The sequence below is a fragment of the Mytilus galloprovincialis genome, chromosome 10, assembly GCF_965363235.1.
Source record: "Mytilus galloprovincialis chromosome 10, xbMytGall1.hap1.1, whole genome shotgun sequence".
NCBI lineage: Eukaryota > Metazoa > Mollusca > Bivalvia > Mytilida > Mytilidae > Mytilus > Mytilus galloprovincialis.
Genome location: NC_134847.1, coordinates 61,881,701 through 61,900,897, shown reverse-complemented (window position 1 = coordinate 61,900,897; position 19,197 = coordinate 61,881,701). Strand labels below are relative to the sequence as shown.

Sequence of the window (19,197 nt, the reverse complement as noted above, 5' to 3'; positions counted from 1 at the left end):
TGCACAATGCAACTCATATCTATTTTTAAAACTATATTTGTTTTCCATTTTCTGAAAAGTCCTGTTCATTGAACACTCCAAAATATATATTTCGCCTCTTTAGAACACACCATATTCGAATGAAGATCAACCCACATTTTATAGTTCAGTAATAATCTACTTCGTCACACCTAGGTCACAACCATGGGGGACTATTATGGCCATAATATTGGAGACGGTTATAGTCATAATTTTGGAGACTATTATGGCGATCGTTGTGTAGGCTATTATGGCGATCAATTTGAAGACATTGATGACGAGAATACAGGTAAGCCTTGTAGTATAAGATTTTGTTTCTGACTTGAAAGTTATAAAATTGTCAACTGTGTTCAAAGAGGTTAATATTTCGGACACTTCGTAAATTGTAAAGTAATGATATCTATGGATGTGATTATCCGTTAATATGATTGGTCTAAGGGTTTCCGGAAATTGATTTTAACGTTTTTTTTGCGATTAACGACGTTGACCGAACTATTTTTGTAACCAATGTAAACAAGATGGCGCCGAAGATTTTTCTTCGTCTTCATCGGTTAAATTCAATTATAAACACAAAACACTCCGTCGAATGCTTATCACGATTTTAAGATATTTTTGAAGTTCATTGTATTAGATAGCAACAACGAAGTACGTTTTCATTGAGTTATCCCAAAATACATTCATGCGCTAGGCCGATTCAAGAACACAAATATATAAGATTTACGTGGGATAGAGTTTACGAGTGGGAAAATTTAATTACTTATCTTCATTTTTAAGAACTATAAGCGGTAAACGCCTGTTTAGAGAATGTCATCGGTGTATAAACTGGACCAAGTCACTCAAAAACATGTTTGTGAGTAAATTGGTCGAGTTTGTATACCAAGGATCATGAAGTAAAGATTATGGGTACTGACGTTGTAAATAATCTTAATAGTTATAGTATTCTTTTATTTGTGTTTTTGAATACCAATATTACTTTTTAGTCTGTTTTGGGGATATCCATATGACGTGGCTCTGTAAAAATACATGCCGTCGTTATGTTATTGTGTTATGGTAAATTTTTCCATTCTTGTTTTTCATTTTTGCTGATGTGTATGATTTTGTTGTTGTCTGGTTGTCGTCTCTTTGACATATTCCCCATTTCCATTCTCATTTTTATTTGTGTATATGCCTTTTTGTGTTTTTTTTTTTTACATATGACGTGGCTCTATATTTATACATCCCATCATTGTGTAAGTTCTTGTACACCTCTCTCTCGTTTTTATAAATGTGCTTTGTGTATATGCCATTTTGACTTTCTTTGTATCTATCTGATTTTGTAGTGATTAAAATGTAAACACAATATGACAGCTGTATCCCAATTTTTGACATTTTTACATATTTTTACGAGTAAGTTTTTTTTTGTGGTTCTACTATTCTTTTCAATTCACATAAAGACCAACAATGCAGTTTAATTTTCACCCAAGTGCATATCATAGCACATAAACGTAACAAAGTATAAAGGAAATTTTTTTAAAATCAAGGTAATAGTTGGTAGAGTTTTAAATATGAACAAATTTAAATTAAAATTATGAATAAGTAATAATCTGAAACATATGCAAACAACTTATAGATAGAGCTTTTGCAGAACTCACGTATCGAGCACGTATCAGATTATGACGGAATTTATATAAAGTAATTGGATAAAAATAAGTGTTACATGTATTTCTAGTAAACACGGATATGTCTTCATTTTTCGTCCTTACCTTAAGTGCTTAAGTTCTATATTTATTTTCTAAAATGAATTATCAAAATTTGCTTATTTAAGAGCTTACAGCACCTACTCGTAATTTGTGAAATGTCACCAGTGTCTGAGTTAAAGGTTGATGAACCAAGGGTATGTAAAAGAACGTCTCGTCCTTTTCCCCCTTAAAACCGTTAATCGGAAGGTGCTAACATCTTGTTAATAATTATTCTGTATCAACTGCACAAATAATACATAATGGTCTTGAAGTATAGATTATGTAGATTGGCTTATCATCTTAATAATGTCTTATTCTTTTAGTTTTCTTTATGACTATTACGTTTACTGTTTAGTCTGTTTTTGATGATACCCATTGGCAGGGCTCTGAACTTATACATCTCGTCATAGTTTAATTGATCTATGAGAATTTTGCACAAGGAAGCTATTAAACCAAGAGTTCCAAATGGTGAAGTTGAAATCATCCCTTCGTAAATTTTACGGACGCCATCACGAGTTGGTTGACCGTTATGGAATAACCGTTTCACAAATGATATCGGATATGTTCCTTACGTCATAACTACAATCCCCTTCCCTTTCATGAATGTGAACTACCGAATAAGACTATTTACCGGATTTGTTATCACATAAGCAACACGACGGGTGCCACATGTGGAGCAGGATCTGCTTACCCTTCCGGAGCACCTGAGATCATCCCTAGTTTTAGCGTTGTCAGTTTGTTTGCAATTTTGTGTTCCTTTTATATGACGTGGCTCTGTACCTATATATTCCGTCAATGTGTTATTTTTCTATAATTTTTGTATTTTTGTCTTTCATTTTTGCTAATGTGCTGTGTTTACTTTTACATCCCGTCAATGTGTAATTTTGCAATTGTATTTTGTATTATTGTCTTTCATTTTGACCAATATGCCTTTCTGGGCTTCTTTGTTACATATTTGTTTGCTTTTATAGTGATTGGGATTGTAACACAATGTTGACTGATGAACCTCTATTTTTGTCATTTTCACCTATAATGACTGTTCATTTTGTTCACACATCGATGGACAATATAATGAAATTTTATGCGACTGTCATACAAGTGAGAGGTTTAGCTAGCTTTAAAACAAGGTTTAATCCTTCATTTGTGTGTTTGAGCAATTGATTTTTATCCATTTGATTAGGGACTTTCCGTTTTAAATTCCCTCGGAGTTCAGTATATTAGTGATTTTACTTTTTATTTTTGCAATGTATATATTCATTAATATTTTAAAAACATAGAATGAAAATGGGGAATGTGTCAAATAGATAACAACTTGACCAAAGAGCAGATAACAGCCAAAGGCCACCAAAAGTCAATAGAAATTCCCGCACATGGAGGCTTGCTTTAGCTGGCCCCTCAACAAAATGGGTACTAGTTCAGGGATAATGTACGTCATACTTAACTAAGAAATATATAAATTAACTACAATTAAAAATCATACAAGACCGACAGACTCCTGATTTTTGCCAGTCGCAAAAATGCGACAAGTTAAAACATGTTTTGTGAGATCTCAACCCGTTACCTCTATCTAATGTAGAAAACAAAAACACAGCAATACACACAATAAAACACAGTTTAAAAGAGGTTCAAGACCGATGTCAAAAAAATGGATAACAAAGGAAACTAATCAAAATGACAATGATACATACATTAATAGAGGACTTCTAGCAGTTACTTACATGCAAGCTCAATGTTTTCATCATATGAATATCAACATGATCAAGCGTTATCCCTATTTATTATTTAGTATCCTACCATCATAAAGTATATGAAAAGAGCATAACCCGTGTCATGCCAACAACTCGTTTTAGAATAAATGTGTATTTCCGATGCCCAATCCTATAAGTGAAACATTCTCAAATCTTAAATATGCAATCTTAATAACCTGACAACAGTGTCGTAATAATGTCCTTTCTTAATAAGTCTGTATAAAGGTTTGGTTAGCTTTTGAGGTGAATGCCGAGATGTATTTTTTGTGCTTTGTAAACAATATTATCATAAAAGATTGGAATCGAAATCTTACGCGTTTAAAATGTCTACATGTTGATTTATATTAACGAATGATGTCCTTGTCAATGATGAAATTGTTTTAACTAGTTTGTGATATCGAAAACTCTGTTGTAATAATTTTTCAGTAATAGATTGTTTTTTTTCTCAATAAAATCTAATACCTTATTATATTTACTAGCGAATTGAACAAGTTGAGATATATAAACACCATAGATGGTGACAAAGAAACAACACCATTCAAATGAACAATTCTAAAACAATAGGAAATGAAATATCTTTTATTACAAATTTTGGTTGAAAGCTTCCCGTAAATATCAAGATCAATGAAAGACAGTGTTCAGTATTATAAGAAGCTTTATTGAAAGTAATATGTATGAAAATACTGAAATCGTCATTATGAGAGGCAATCTATCATCCAAATATCTAAAAGTATTATCAAATTGTTGTAACAGCTGTTGCTTAGATAGTTCTTTGCTGATGTAAATCCCAAATTTAAATCATAACAATACAGAAGCAGGTGGCAAATAGTGGTGCATAGTAAGTTTCCATTAGAGTTCAGATAACTGAATAAACGCGGAATCTCCAAAGCGAAAAAGGGAACAAAAAATTGTATCTAGTAAAAAATCAAGGGCAGTTATAGTATCGAAGCAGGTTTAATTGCCATAGCTCTTTTGTTTGTTTTTCCTAAAAATGACGTACAAGAGCTTGAATACTCATAAATCTATGGACAAAAAACAAAATCGGGGTAACAAACTAAAACTGAGGGAAACGCATTAAATATTAGAGGAGAACAACGACACAACATTAAAATGTAACACACACAGCAACGGACTAAGCATTAGACAAAATCTGATGAGAATAACCAATATAACATCAAAACCAAATACATGAATTTGGGATAGAAAAGTACCGTGACACGTCTTATAGTAATGTGAATTCACACTCAAATATAACAAAGAAAAGAAAACAAACGACACAACGGAAACACAACGTAAACATATTACACACACAGAAACGAACTATGATATAACAATGGCCATTTTCCTGACTTGGTACAGGACATTTGTATCAGGTTATTTATTGTACAAAGTGTACTAGTAAGTAGAATTGACAGTTAGTAGTGGAACAATGTCTTGAAGTCAAAATAAAGATATATTTTTAAGTTGGAACTGTCATTGTCTTGGGTTCTGCTTGTACAGAAGTTACTAAAAGTTTATGTTTGTAACGTAACAGATGTCATTTTTCAGAAAATTGAGTCAGTTGGGATGTTGTTGAATTCGTTAATTCCTTTTGCAGAACCTCAATGGAAAATTTACGTCAAACAATAATGATATTATTAGCAGCTTTATCAGCCGGGACAAAAACATTCTTTGCGAGTACTTTTAATTTATGTTTGATACAAGAAAGAGGGTAATTATGGTTGCTGTTAGGAGTAAAATATTTTTTTTTAAATTTTGTATACGTATATCAACTATGTTCATCACTGAATTCAAAAATAGAGTCCAAGGATTTCTTGTCAGCTTTTTATCGTTTAAACAATTTCAAACATTGAGTCGTGAATGATATAACGACACTCATTCCAATTAATAATTGATAGGCGATCAATTTTGGGAATTTTACTGAGGAATGATTTCAACTCTCGGCTACGAACGATGTTAAGGTCTCCTGTTATAACATGGAAACTAGAGCAATAAAGGTATTCAGTATTACTGCAGTTTCATAATGTAAGTGTATTGTCACTAATAGTACATCTTTACACACTTGCCTATGATTCAATGCATATTTCCGAGTAGTTTTTTTGTAAATATAAAATATAAAAAGGAGTTCAGTATTATCAAAATGAACAGGAATGTGTTCTTTAACAGAATGATCATTTAAAATGCCGGCAATATTTAAAAAAATCAAAACCTTTATTGACATATTTGATTATGATCAAAGGTTTTTCATGATTTTCAGGACGATCAATTTCGGGAAACATTTTAGAATAACAATATGCCATTATAATTTTAACGGTTTCATAATTAGGACTGCAATATGGAATTGTGTTGCAATCCTTTAAAATTTTATGTAATTTATGTACAGGTGAACAAACTTTCTAACTCTGACAATTCGGTAACTAAGTTGTCCTTAAGATCTTACAAAATATCTTAACAAGGTAAATAAATGGAGAAAATGAGTTGACTTTGGCCAGCATCATAACTAAAGATGAAAATTGACGAAAAGACAAACTAGTCCTTAAAACAATCAAGCTATTTATTTTTTATTTATTAAAAAAAATAGATTTTGCAGCAAATGAAACACAAATAGCATTATGTAAATTCTTTTCATTAATGACAGTCCTGGTTGTTTTCCGTAAATTCTTTCTCAACAGAAACCATACGACAGGTTTTTTTTTTCATTTTACAGTGGCACTAAATTTGTTTATTTTTTTTAACATAAACTTTATACCATTAGACAAACGATGAATCATGAGACTTGTACAATACTCTTCGGTAAATAAAAACAGTTTTATTTATCTTAATATCTATATATAATTTGTATAATTGGGTTTGTTTTCCTTTAAAACAAACAGAAGCCATTTTAGAGTTGACGCATTTTAGTTAATTTCATTCATTTTGCATCATTACGATCAGTATTAAGATATCACCTTCTTCAATCAATTAACAAACATAAAGCCTGTGTTGCTCACCTTGGTCTATGATCATACTAAACAAAGGACATACTTAATAGATGAGAATAGAATTCATGAGAAAATTATGTTTTGGTGATGATGATGTGTTTGTCAATCTTACTTTACTGAATACTCTTGCAGTTTACAATTTTCTCTATCTATTATGAACTTGGCTCAGTAGTTTCAAAAGAAAATATTTTTTAAAAGTTTACAAAAATTTACATAAATTTACGAAAATTGTTTAAAAGGAGAAGGTCCGGTAAGGGTCGATTTTGGCCTCAAATTTCAGGTTCATCTGACGACCGATTTCGGACACTTTTTAAACACTTAAGTGTCTATTTCAGTTGATTCAACTACTTTATGTGAAAGATATTAACTAATTAAGTCATTTAAAACGCCCCCATTCAAGCTTAAATTGGAAAAATCTATCAAATATGCCAAAAAAATGTCAGATGATTTATGTCAAAAATGAAAGTTAAATTTTAGACGGTTTCCATCTTAAATGAAAGTGGCCGCATCCTTGTTCATCCTCAAACTTTATATATGTTATGTATTATCATCAAATACAACTTACATTTCAATATTATGAATGAACACGGATGCGGCCACTTTCGTTTAAGATGGAAACCGTCTAAAATTTAACTAAAATGCTAAATTTATGACGATTTCAGTAATTTAGCATGACTAGTACCCGATATATGTACATTGTATTGTCAAAAACAACCTATATTTATGTAGAAGAAGCATTCTAATTTCAAATGAATAGCTAAAAGTTTACATTTTAACAATTTTGTAAAACTGCTGTATTTTGGGGCCCAAAAGGGGTCTTACTGAACCTACTCCTTTACTATAAAGAGCAATAATTCCTTAAAGGGTCAATCGACCGTTTTGGTCTTTGACTTATTTATAGATCTTACTTTGCTATACACAATTGTTGTTTACAATTTATCTTTATCTAAGATAATATTGAAGATAATAACCAAAAACTGCAAACTTTTCTTAAAATTACCAATTCAAGGGCAGGAACCCAACAACAGGTTGCCTGATTTGTCTGAAAATTTCAGGGCAGTTAGATCTGGACTTAATGAACATATTTAAATTAATGAGTTTTGCTGTAGACGCTTTGAATTCAGAGAGAATAGGCAACAAATTGCATTTTATCCCTGTGTACTATTTTAAGCCATGTCGGCCATCTTGATTCGTGGATGAGGTCATTGGACACATTATGGAAACTACATACCCTTAAGAACATGGTTGCCAAGTTTGGTAAATTCTGTCTAAGTAATTTCAGAGGAGAAGATTTTTTAAAAAGATTACTAAAACTTTTGAAAAATGGTTAAAAATAGACTACAAAGGGCAATAACTTCTTAATGGTTCAACTGACAATTTTGGTCATGCAAACTTATTTGTAGATCTTACTTTGCTGAACATTATTGCTGTTTACAGTTTATCTCTGTCTTTTATAATATTCAAGATAATAACCAAAAACTGCAAAATTTCCTTAATATTACTTATTTGGGGGCAGTAACCCAATATTAGGTTTTCCGATTTGTCTGAAAATTTCAGGGCAGATAGATCTTGACCTGATTAACAATTTGACCCTGTCATTTGTTCTAAATGCTTTGGTTTCACAGATATAAGCCAAAATCTACATTTTATCCCTATGTTTTATTTTTAGCCATGGCGGCCATTTTTATTGATTTGCCAGATCATCCGACACATTTTGTAAACAAGATACCCAAAGGATGATTGTGGCCACGTTTGGTTAAATTTGGTCAAGTAGTTTCAGAGGAGAAGATTTTTAAAAAAGATTACTAAAATTTCAAAAAAATGGTTTAAAATTTACTAGTAAGGGCAATAACTCCTTTAGGGGTCAACTGATTATTTTGGTCATGTTGACTTATTTGTAGATCTTACTTTGCTGAACATTATTGCTGTTACAGTTTATCTCTATCTTTTATAATATTCAAGACAATAACCAAAAACTGCAAAATTTTATTACAATTACTAATTCGGGGGCAGCAACCCAGCAACAGGTTGTCTGAAAATTTCAGGGAAGATAGATCTTGACCTGATAAAAAAAATTTAACCTTGCAGAATTGCTCTAAATGCTTTGGTTGTAGAGATATTAGCCAAAATCAACATTTAACCCCTATGTTCTATTTTTAGCCATGGTGGCCATCTTGATTAGCCAGGTCATCGGACACATTTTTCAAACTAGAAACCCCAAGGATGATGGTGGCCAAGTTTGGTTAAATTTGGCCAGGAATTTTTAGAGGAGAAGATTTTTGTAAAAGTTTACGGACGCCGGACGACGGACGCCGGACGACGGACGCAGGACGACGGACGCAGGACGACGGACGCCAAGTGATGAGAAAAGCTCACTTAGCCCTTTTGGCCAGGTGAGCTAAAAACATATGTGGTTTGATATCCGACGAGTCAACTACCCTCCGGAAACCAAATCCCGTTTTTAAGGATCGATCACCGCTACTTTATTTTTAAGTCGTGATTTATGTCATTTTTATTTTCAAGCACGTATACCCTTTTTATTTACACAGCATTTGTCTCGACCCATGTATTTTGTTATCTATGTGTATTTTGAATATAAATTATAAAAACATTGAGCTTTAAAACATGAGAATAATGTAATTTGAAGCAAGATGCTATATTTTATGTAGCTGTATAAAGCAGTGACCCATTCACGTTTGAATATATATAAGATTTGGCCGACTTGCTTTTCATGATAAGATGGTTACCAACTTTGAGGATTTTTTTTCAAAGTCCTGTTACCAGGGGTAAAGATGCAAGTTAATGCATTTACCTTCTTGCGAAAATTTATTTCTGTGTAACCCTATTAATGCATCTTCGAGATCTAAAATGATTTTAATCTACCAAAATCAAATTTTTTTATGGTTATTCTTTTCTTAGACCGATTTAAATAAAATATCTGAAGTCCTCCGGAGTACAATTTAGGGATAAGTAAGCAAATCAACATAAAAACTTGAATGTCTACATAAATATGTTTTACAAAAATAGGAGAATTAAAAAATATTTCAATATTTTTCTCGTGCATATGATATATATAAAACTATGTCATTATGATAATTTCTATTATGAATTGGAAAATACGTTGAAACGTCAAAATTATTCAATCGCTTGGTGGAATGAACTATTTGTAAATTCTTATAAGTTCTATATAACTTTTGGACTATTTTAAATCTCGGTCTATTTCTGAAATTAATTCTTACATTCTTTTGATTTTTAACCCTGTATGCTAACATTGACCATGTGAAATTTTAAAATTGTTTGTATATACATTGAACGACAAATATATGTGACGTATAAAATTTTCTGACGTCAGACACGCGAAACAATGAATGTGTTTGTAGACAGATGTTTTTTTGTTCTGTAAAATTGTTCCTTTTAAAATTGTTACACGATGATGACTGCTGTACCCATAATTTGACTATTTTCTTTATTATGTCTGTTTAGTTCACGCATCATTGTAAATATACTGGATTTGATGAGACTGTCATCAAAGTGAGAGGTTTAGCGCTATAAAACCAGGTTTAATCCACCATTTTCTACATTTGAAAGTGCCTGTACCAATTCAGGAATGTGACGGTTCTTGTCCATTCGTTATTGTTGTGTTTTGTCATTTGATTTTGCCATGTGATTATGGACTTTCCGATTATATTTTCCTCAGTATTTTTGTGATTTTATCTTTTATGCCTAGATGACCTTGTTCTCCACTACCTTACTTCGTGTAGAATAACTGCAGATATCTTTAAATACACAAGAATGATTCTTAAAGAGGTATACCGTGCACTCAAAAGTAGTAAGGTACAGGTAAATTAGAATCTCGAAGTTACAGTTATATCTTTAAAAAATCATTATTACGTACTTCTGGGTTTTGTAAATAAATAACGAATACGTGGCAAAAACATCGTGCACATTCTAAATGTCACTCATTGATTTTACCAATACCTGAATTAAAACACGGCTTGTTTTTTTTTTTATATATATAAAGAGGATTGTCAACAATCAGTGAATGGGTGAGTGATTGGATGGCTGTGAAGTCAAGTTACATTCGTAACAGATAACTATAACTTTAAAAGATGTCAAAGAAAAAAAAATATCATGCCAACTTGATTCCTATCATGTCAAGAACAGTAGCACACAATAACTATTTTTTCTGCTAGCTACGATTAGGGACTGGAATGGCTGTCAACTAAACTCATTTGACCAATGTCTTTGGTGTGTTTCAATGAAGTTGAATAAGAAAAATTTCAACTTGTGTAGTGAACAAATATATTCACGTTTGAATGACGCTGGAGCTTAGTGAGCTTATTGACCATTTGTACAAATATAATCTTACATTGAACAGGCTTTGCAATTTCTCTCCAAGAAACCGTATTTGAACGCATAATGCTATGTTTTATTCATTGCGTCCGTTACTTGAACTATTACTCTTCTAATGGGTATAAAGCATTTGTCCAGATATAGATTTAAGAATGATAAAGGAGCTATGCCCCAACTACCTCAGATATTTTTAATATAAGGTAGTGACGATTTGTCCGACGATTCTTATTTAGAATTGTTTGAGTATGTGTTTCAACATAATAAATCTTCAAGCAGGTTTTCTCAATAGATCGTTAACTTATTTCTGTTATCTTTAATTCCTTGTAATAAAACAAATTCGGTAAGAAACACGTGCATACACATAAAGTTGATGTGTTTTCCACAGTTTTAGCTTTAACTTGGTTTGTTTTCGCTTAATCAATTTAAGACTATTGAACAGCAGTAAACTACTCTTGCGTTTACTACTCTTTTTTTAAATGATTGTTTGTTTTGAAATAGTAACACAGTGTTGACTGCTGTACCCATATTTTGACTATTTTATTTATTATGTCTGTTTTGTTCACGCATCGTTGTAAATATAACGGAATTCGATGCGACTGTCATACAAGTGAGAGGTCTATCGATATAAAACCAGGTTCGATCCACCATTATTTACATTTGAAAATTGCCTGTATCAAGTCAGGAATATGACAGTTGTAGTTTATTCGTTTGGTGTGTTTTGTCATTTGATTTTGCCATTTGATTAGGGACTTTCCGATTGAATTTTCCGCGGAGTTCAGTATTTTTGTGATTTTACTTTTTATTTTTATATTTATACAAGTCTAAATTGAAAAAAAACCTCAAACATATGATTTCGATGGATAAAACCGCATTATTTATACATGTGCATGTAAAAAAAAATCTATGTAGAGGGGGTTTAAATACAGATAAAACTACATTTTCCAAAAGACCAACATAGTGAAAAGGTATATTTCAAACAAAACGCATTTTGACTAACAGGTCGAATAACGGATGTTCTTAAACCCTGCCGACTGTCAATAGCGATTGCCAAATAAATTGATCACCAGATGTAACAAATTGATTTTAATATATTTAATTAAATTTAACACCAAAATGAAACCAGTAAACTTGCGGAAAAGATGTATACCACAAACATGAGAGCTAAAATGTGTACACCATTTCCAGATTCCGACAATTAATATCTCTTCTGTGGTGTTAGGGATCGAAAAGATATTTTGATGTTTAACTGTTTTTGGAATGCATTATATCACTCTAAAAGTAATATCAAATACCCGACACCGATATATACCATTAGTGGTAAAAGGATATAACTGAAAACCAGTTTTTACTTACTACTATCGCATGGTTACACTTGATGCACATGTTTACCAAGTATTAGGACAAGCATACAATATCTTATAAGAAGCGTTATGTAAAGTCCTTTTTGATTTTTAGTTACGGAGAGAAAGCACAGCCATTATGGTCATTTCAATGCACGCATGTCAAGTGATATACCTGGGATGAAACCTATAAATAACGAGAACTTCAAAAAATGGGCAAGAAAAGGTGTTAAACCAAATGTCTCAAAAAATCCGAAATTGCAGCCATTTCAGAGTGGATTTTCAGGACCAGGTGGAGTCATAAATATGGTTGACACTTATGACCGACCTGGAACTGCGGATGCTAATTATACGTATGCAAGGTCGGGAACGTATGCCTATGGAGGAGCTAATAAGCCAGGTGAAAGAATTCCTAAAGCAGGGGCTTATGCGGAAGCTGGTGTTGGTGAAGCCAATGCAAAATGGAGCATATTCGAAGCAGAAGCAAGGGGCCCAAATGCAGGAGCACGTGCTGATGCAAGTGTAACTGGAGTTTCTGCTATGGCAACTGCTGGAATCGGCACTGCATCAGCAAACGCAGGTCCTGTAGGTATAAAAGTAGGATTGCAACTAGATACTGGTGTATCTGTCGGTGTTGATGGCCTTGAAGCAAAATTCCTCGGGATAGGAGTTTCGGTTGGTCCGAAAACCTCTATAAGTTTTTTGGGAAATGAAGTGTCTTTTGATTTTGTTTAAAAAGTACATATACAGTTATGTCCGGATTTGAACATGATTCTTATTTATTTCCCTTTGCGATAATTTTGAATTTTTAAGCTGAAAATTGTAGTTAATGTTTTGATGAAATTATTAAGTGTATGTTAATATTCTCGTTAATAGTGCTACATATGTAATTCATGATGATTTTGCGGTTATTGAGCCTATATTTAATCAAATCATATGTTGTGCAAGGTAATGTGTTTTCAATCTGATACAACATATGGCAATCAAACAACTTGTTAAAAAACAGCAAGAAAAGTAATTTTTTTTTTAGGAAATCGAACAAACTTTTTTTTTACAATATTTGAATATTCCTTTCAAAATACATCGTGATACAATTTTCACAATGATGTTAAAGATTTGAAATATGTCTTGGATTTTTTTTCGAAATATTTTACTATTGTTTAGCGAGCATATGTAGCAGACTTTATACTTTTTCATCGGATTTTGTCTAATGCTTAGTCAGTTTCTGTGTGTGTTACATTTTATTGTTGTGTTGTTGTTCTCCTTTTATATTTAATGAGTTTCCCTCAGTTTTAGTTTGTTACCCCGATTTTGTTTTTTGTCCATCGATTTACGAGTTTTGAACAGCGGTATACTACTGTTGCCTTTATTTATCAGCTACTACAAAAAATTAACATTTTCTGGCTCACGTTGTTGAGATTTAATACTTATTGCAATGAGTTTTCTGCTTTTATTCTGGCAGCTGCTTTATTGTAAATGAGACTTTCAGTATATTGAAACGCTCTGAATTGATCATATACATGAAATTAATTAGTTAATCTTGGTTCAAACGATGTGTGGTAGTTAAATAATAAGCAAATTTCACTAAGTAAAGCAGATATCATTTCAGGGAAAATAATATTTTTAGTCTAAAGTTCATCGACCTGTTTTGTACATATATTTCACCTCAATAATTTTTTTTAAACAGATATTTAAGTAAAACAAATATCTGAAATCTTTGAAAATGTATTAAATCACATAACCAAACTATTGAAAAGTGCTTTTCCTTCAATTTTAATAGAAAATCTATGTATTGTACATTGTGTATTGATGATAAATGAGGTTAAATAGTTGTCGGTTTATAAACTATATATTTTTAGCACTTCTTATGTTAAGACTTTCTCAATTTAAGAAGACAAAGCTAAGAAAACACTGCTTTAATCAATTTTATAACTTACATTGCTTTGCTTTTATTTGTATTTAATTTGTTACATTTTAGCTATCATATTGATGTATTTGTATTTACTACTTCTGTATGTTTATTTTTTCATTATGTTCTCTCTCATTATAATACATACATTTGTAACTATACCTATGGTTTGTAAATATTTAGCAAATAAAGAATTGAACATACCAACGAATGAACTTACAGAACAGAGATACACTAGAGAGTATAACAAGTATGAAGCAAAAAACATGCAAAAAAGAAATAAAAAACATGAGACAAATCTTCATCCAAGTTACAATCTGTAAAAGTAAATAATAATAGGTCTAAGTACAGCCTTTATTATGGAGATGTGTCTCCCACTGTACAGAAAGCGATAAAGGGCTCCAAAATTACTAATGTTAAAACAGTTCAAACAGGAAAACCAACAGTTTTATCTAAAAATCTAACCCTATATACATTGTAAAATATGAGAAATGAGAAAAACCTATAAACCATACCAACAAACAACAACCACTGAACAAGAGGCTCCGAACTAAAGACAGGCCCAAACAAATGCAGTGGGTTTAAACATTATAACAAACAACAATCTTCACCCTAACCTGAAACAGTAGTGTAACATAACAACATCGAAAGACTCACTAAAAATAAATATATATTGAAATGTTAACAATATCACAAAGAAATATCAACAATAAACAGCTGCTCCATGAGTACATGATACACCTGTTGCTTTTTGAAAGAATAAAGTTCAATAACTTCTCAATATCATATCAGAAAAAAGTTTAATTCTGTTTGCAATCAAAGAAAACAAGAGGAGACAACTGAATGAAATGTTTAATGTTCTCTGTTTATTATCATGATATGTTGTACAGAATTCAATGAGATCATTGTAAAAATACAAAGAAACAATATTCATCAATAAGGTCATAACAAGCAAAAATACAGCCATTATGGAATGTTTACTATTTTTATAAAATAATAGGGGAAAGTTAATTAAAAAATCAAATGGAATGCATAAAATTACTGCTGATTCAGAAAGTAATTACAATTACATGGAATGCTGCAGACAAATGATGCTTCAAAATTTAAATTGCAATTTTTTTTTTTTGAAAAACCTTTCCAGTTGTAACATTGCAAAAATTTCTGAATTTACAGTACTTGCTAGGGTCATGGAAAACAAAACATTCTGTAATGGGTTTTGGATATGAGCTGACAATAAATCAATTTATGCATGGTAGAACAGTTATTGTTCTGTGTATACATAGGTCTTGTTAAATATTATTAAAACAGTATTTGCATAAAAATCAAGTTGCTTAAAACCTTTTTCTTTAATAAAAACTTTTTCTGTTCATTTTTATTGAAATATGTTATAACCTAGGTAGACTTGAGATTTTAAAATTCCAAATGGATTCCATACACCAGATAAGATGGGATATAGAACAGTTATACTTTATATATATTATCATACCAAGATTACAAGAAAACCTACGTCATTTTGTTGAAACCAATCCTAATATGAATCCTACTAAAAATGTTGCATTATAAAAATTTTTGTAAACGACCCAATTTTCAGAGTTATTAAAATTTTAATTAAAGAGTGTAATCAACTAAAATCTTAAAAATAATCACTTTTAAATAAAAGAATGCACAGATTAATTACCAACAGACATTAAAACATTCCTATCTTTTTCAATAGACAATACTTTATTATTAAACCTCAGAGACATAGGTGTACAAGAAATATTCATGCATCACTTTAAAATACAGTAAATTCAGAAATTTTTGCTTGCATTTATTATTGCGATGTTGTAATTTTAGGCTTACATGCGATTTAAGTTTTTGCAATATTGAGATATTCCTGTTTAGTTCATATTAAAAATTCCAAATGCGAGTTTAAATTATTGCAATTATAACCCTGTTGCATTTTTCGCAATAATAAATAAAGGCAACATTAGTAAACCGCTGTTCAAAACTCGTAAATCTATGGACAAAAAACAAAATTGGGGTAACAAACTGAGGGAACCGCATTAAATAAAAGAGGAGAACAACGACACAACATTAAAATGTAACATACACAGAAACGGACTAAGCATTAGACAAAATCCGATGAGAATAACAAATATAACATCAAAACCAAATACATGAATTTGGGATAGAAAAGTACCATGACACGTCTTATAGTAATGTGAATTCACACTCAAATATAAGAGAAAGCAAACGACACAACAGAAACACAACGTTAAAATGTTAAACACACAGAAACGAACTATAATATAACAATGGCCATTTTCCTGACTTGGTACAGGACATTTTTAAAGATGAAAATGGTGGGTTGATCCTGCTTTTGTGGCATGCCAAACCTCGCACCTTAATGGCAATGTTAAATATAACATTGAAATGACAACATAATATTACAGGACTACAATACAAATAAATAGGAGAACGTATTAGACAAAGAAACACACTATTAGAGCATTTGCATTAATCAAGTATTTGCTGGCGTATCCGTATCGACGTATCGTATAACACGAATATGAGGAAAGGACAAATTAAGTCAAGTTGGTCCCGATGAAAATATTATTTAATTGATTTAATTTTTTTTGAGATCGGGGTTAAAACATTATTGTAAACAAATCTGGTGGATACGTTTACGTCGATCCATGCACGTATCCTGATACGTGAATAATGCAAATGCTCTATTAGTAGATAACAAAAGGCATCAGGTTTAAAATTCAATTCGCCAATCATTGCAATATTTTCTGAATTTACAGTAGTGAAACAAAATTCAAATTCAACATGTAAATATCTATAAATGGTTAATTGTTTATGCACTTTAACCATTTTCAATTAAAATTTGCTTTGCATCTTCAAACACAATTGATCCATGCATTACCAAAAGCAAAAACATAGGAAAAGTTCAACATCAAACGTTTCATCTAATCTTATTTACTAGTATTTGCCTTTCATTCCATTAAAGAATGTTTTTATTTGATAAACTGAGAACATAGACAATAATAGATTAAATAAACATCAAATTAAAAAAAAATATGTACAGTGATGAAAGCGTGAACAGCTGTAGGTACTTCAGTAATATGATATTCATGTTTACAAATGTATTAAATATCAGTTTGTATAAACAATGCACGAAATCGAATTGTCAAATTGGCAAAGTTACTGCCAGAGAGATAGTTATCATGGTTATTGTGCTTGTATTTTTGGTGGTTCTCGGGCAAGAAGTATATGGAAACAAGGAACAATGTGAGAACTATGCTGTTAAAGCCAAACTGTTTGATGCTATTTGTTCAGGAGTGAAACAAACAAGAACTAAAAGCGAAGGTAAAATTTAAAAACTATTTGAGAAATTATTGAATAACCAAACAGTTATAAGAACTAGTCATTTATATAATGTCATTAGGATAGAAGTTTCTTCATGTCAAAGTCAGACCTTTTTAATCCAGTGCATTATATCATAATAGGTGACTATCTTATTTAATTTCTTTACATAGACATCAAATAACTGTAGTTGTATGGCAAACATTTGTTTGTAATTTCCCTGCACTCACTTCATACTAACAACCTATCACTGAAGCAATAAACTTTAATATTTTATCAGTTGGTCAGTTGGTGGCCGATGAATTATATCTGCAATTTAATCAACTATTTGTGCAATAGGTAGAGTAATAGGTCAAAGCCTACTAAAAAGCACAGTAAGTAATTTGGCGCTTACAAATACTTGTCTTCCTTTCATTTTCCTCTCAGAAATGAGAAAAGAAAGATATAAAAGTCAGACACCGCACTGTTTTGAGAAATGATACAAAATTAAATCAATTGAAGGGAGTATAGGTATTTTCCTACATGACGTTTCCTCCTATTTGTTCCCAATAAGTCTTTGGTGGACTATTTTTTACTTTCTTTTAATTAATAGAATACTGTCTACATTTCAGAAACAGGCACAACATATACTAGATGGGGGAGAACGAAGTGTTCTGGAGACAAAACAGAAATCGTATATAGTGGTTCGTCATTGTGTTTTATCAAAGGAGTTAAATGAATTATTATAATTATCTGATGCAAATAAAGAAAATGAGAGATTTGGGGTAGACATAAATGAGACAATGCATTTGTGTTCCTGGGTTAACTGGCATATTTTCTCCATACAGTTATTAGTCTATAAGTCGTTACTAAGCATTTTTTTCAATGAATGAACTCTGGAATTTTAACATATATTATTTATCACCTCATAAAAAAAAAGAATAATTTCGATAAGGCCATATTTTAGGGGTTAATGTCCGTTATCACAATGTATAAAATTTGAAACAATGACTAAATTTGAAATAGAAGGTCTGTTAGTTATAATTATACAATAAATATTATTATAAACAGGTTTTGTTGGTGGTGCGTCTCATTCTGACATTGGTTCTCAAGTGAACATGCTATGTGTACCAACACAGCCTCAGTATGCTATTAACAACAAGAAAGTAGATACTCATCCGTGGCTTGGTGGAACCATATACAGTATACATCATATGAATACTCCTAATACCGCTCTAGATAATTCAAAATATACGCTATATGGTATTCCATGTACTGTTTGTAGGTCTAGAGCTAAAACGTCCATTGTCATGATTCCGGGACGAAAAGAATGTATAGGTGACTGGAAAAAAGAATACAATGGGTATTTATTTGGTGGAAATCCTAAATTCAAATCAGGATCCGAATATGTCTGCATTGATGAAGTTCCCGAACGACTAAAGAAAGCTACGAGCTGGTCAGAAAAACCAATTTTAAATCCTGTACATTCCAAATGTAATGAAGCAATGCCTTGTCCACCTTTCATAGACGGAAGAGTACTAACATGTGTAGTCTGTTCAAAATAAATAAAGATAAATTCATCATAAATACAAATATTACCATTTTGTACGCCAGACACGCGTTCTTGTTCTGTAATTGAATCTATTATTAATTCTAACCTTAATATATTTTACTAGAACACACCCGTGATATCGCGGGTCCGTGACTGAATTAAAGTACATAACTATGAGTTAGCCTTATTTTAGTATTGGTATTGTCATCTCATAAATATATTCTATACTAAACTAATAGTAAAAAGAA

At 31.4% G+C, this 19,197-nt stretch overlaps 2 long non-coding RNA genes across 2 annotated transcripts; both read left to right on the top strand.

The window, feature by feature from the left end:
- The first annotated feature begins 67 nt into the window (after positions 1-67).
- On the top strand, positions 68-14,270 carry LOC143049277 (uncharacterized). Its single transcript, XR_012970158.1, has 2 exons — positions 68-307; positions 12,274-14,270. It is a non-coding gene; the product is annotated as an uncharacterized LOC143049277 (long non-coding RNA).
- Positions 14,271-17,261: 2,991 nt separating this feature from the next.
- Positions 17,262-18,959, top strand: LOC143049276 (uncharacterized). The gene is made up of 3 exons (XR_012970157.1): positions 17,262-17,421; positions 18,030-18,101; positions 18,469-18,959. It is a non-coding gene; the product is annotated as an uncharacterized LOC143049276 (long non-coding RNA).
- The last annotated feature ends 238 nt before the right edge of the window (positions 18,960-19,197 follow it).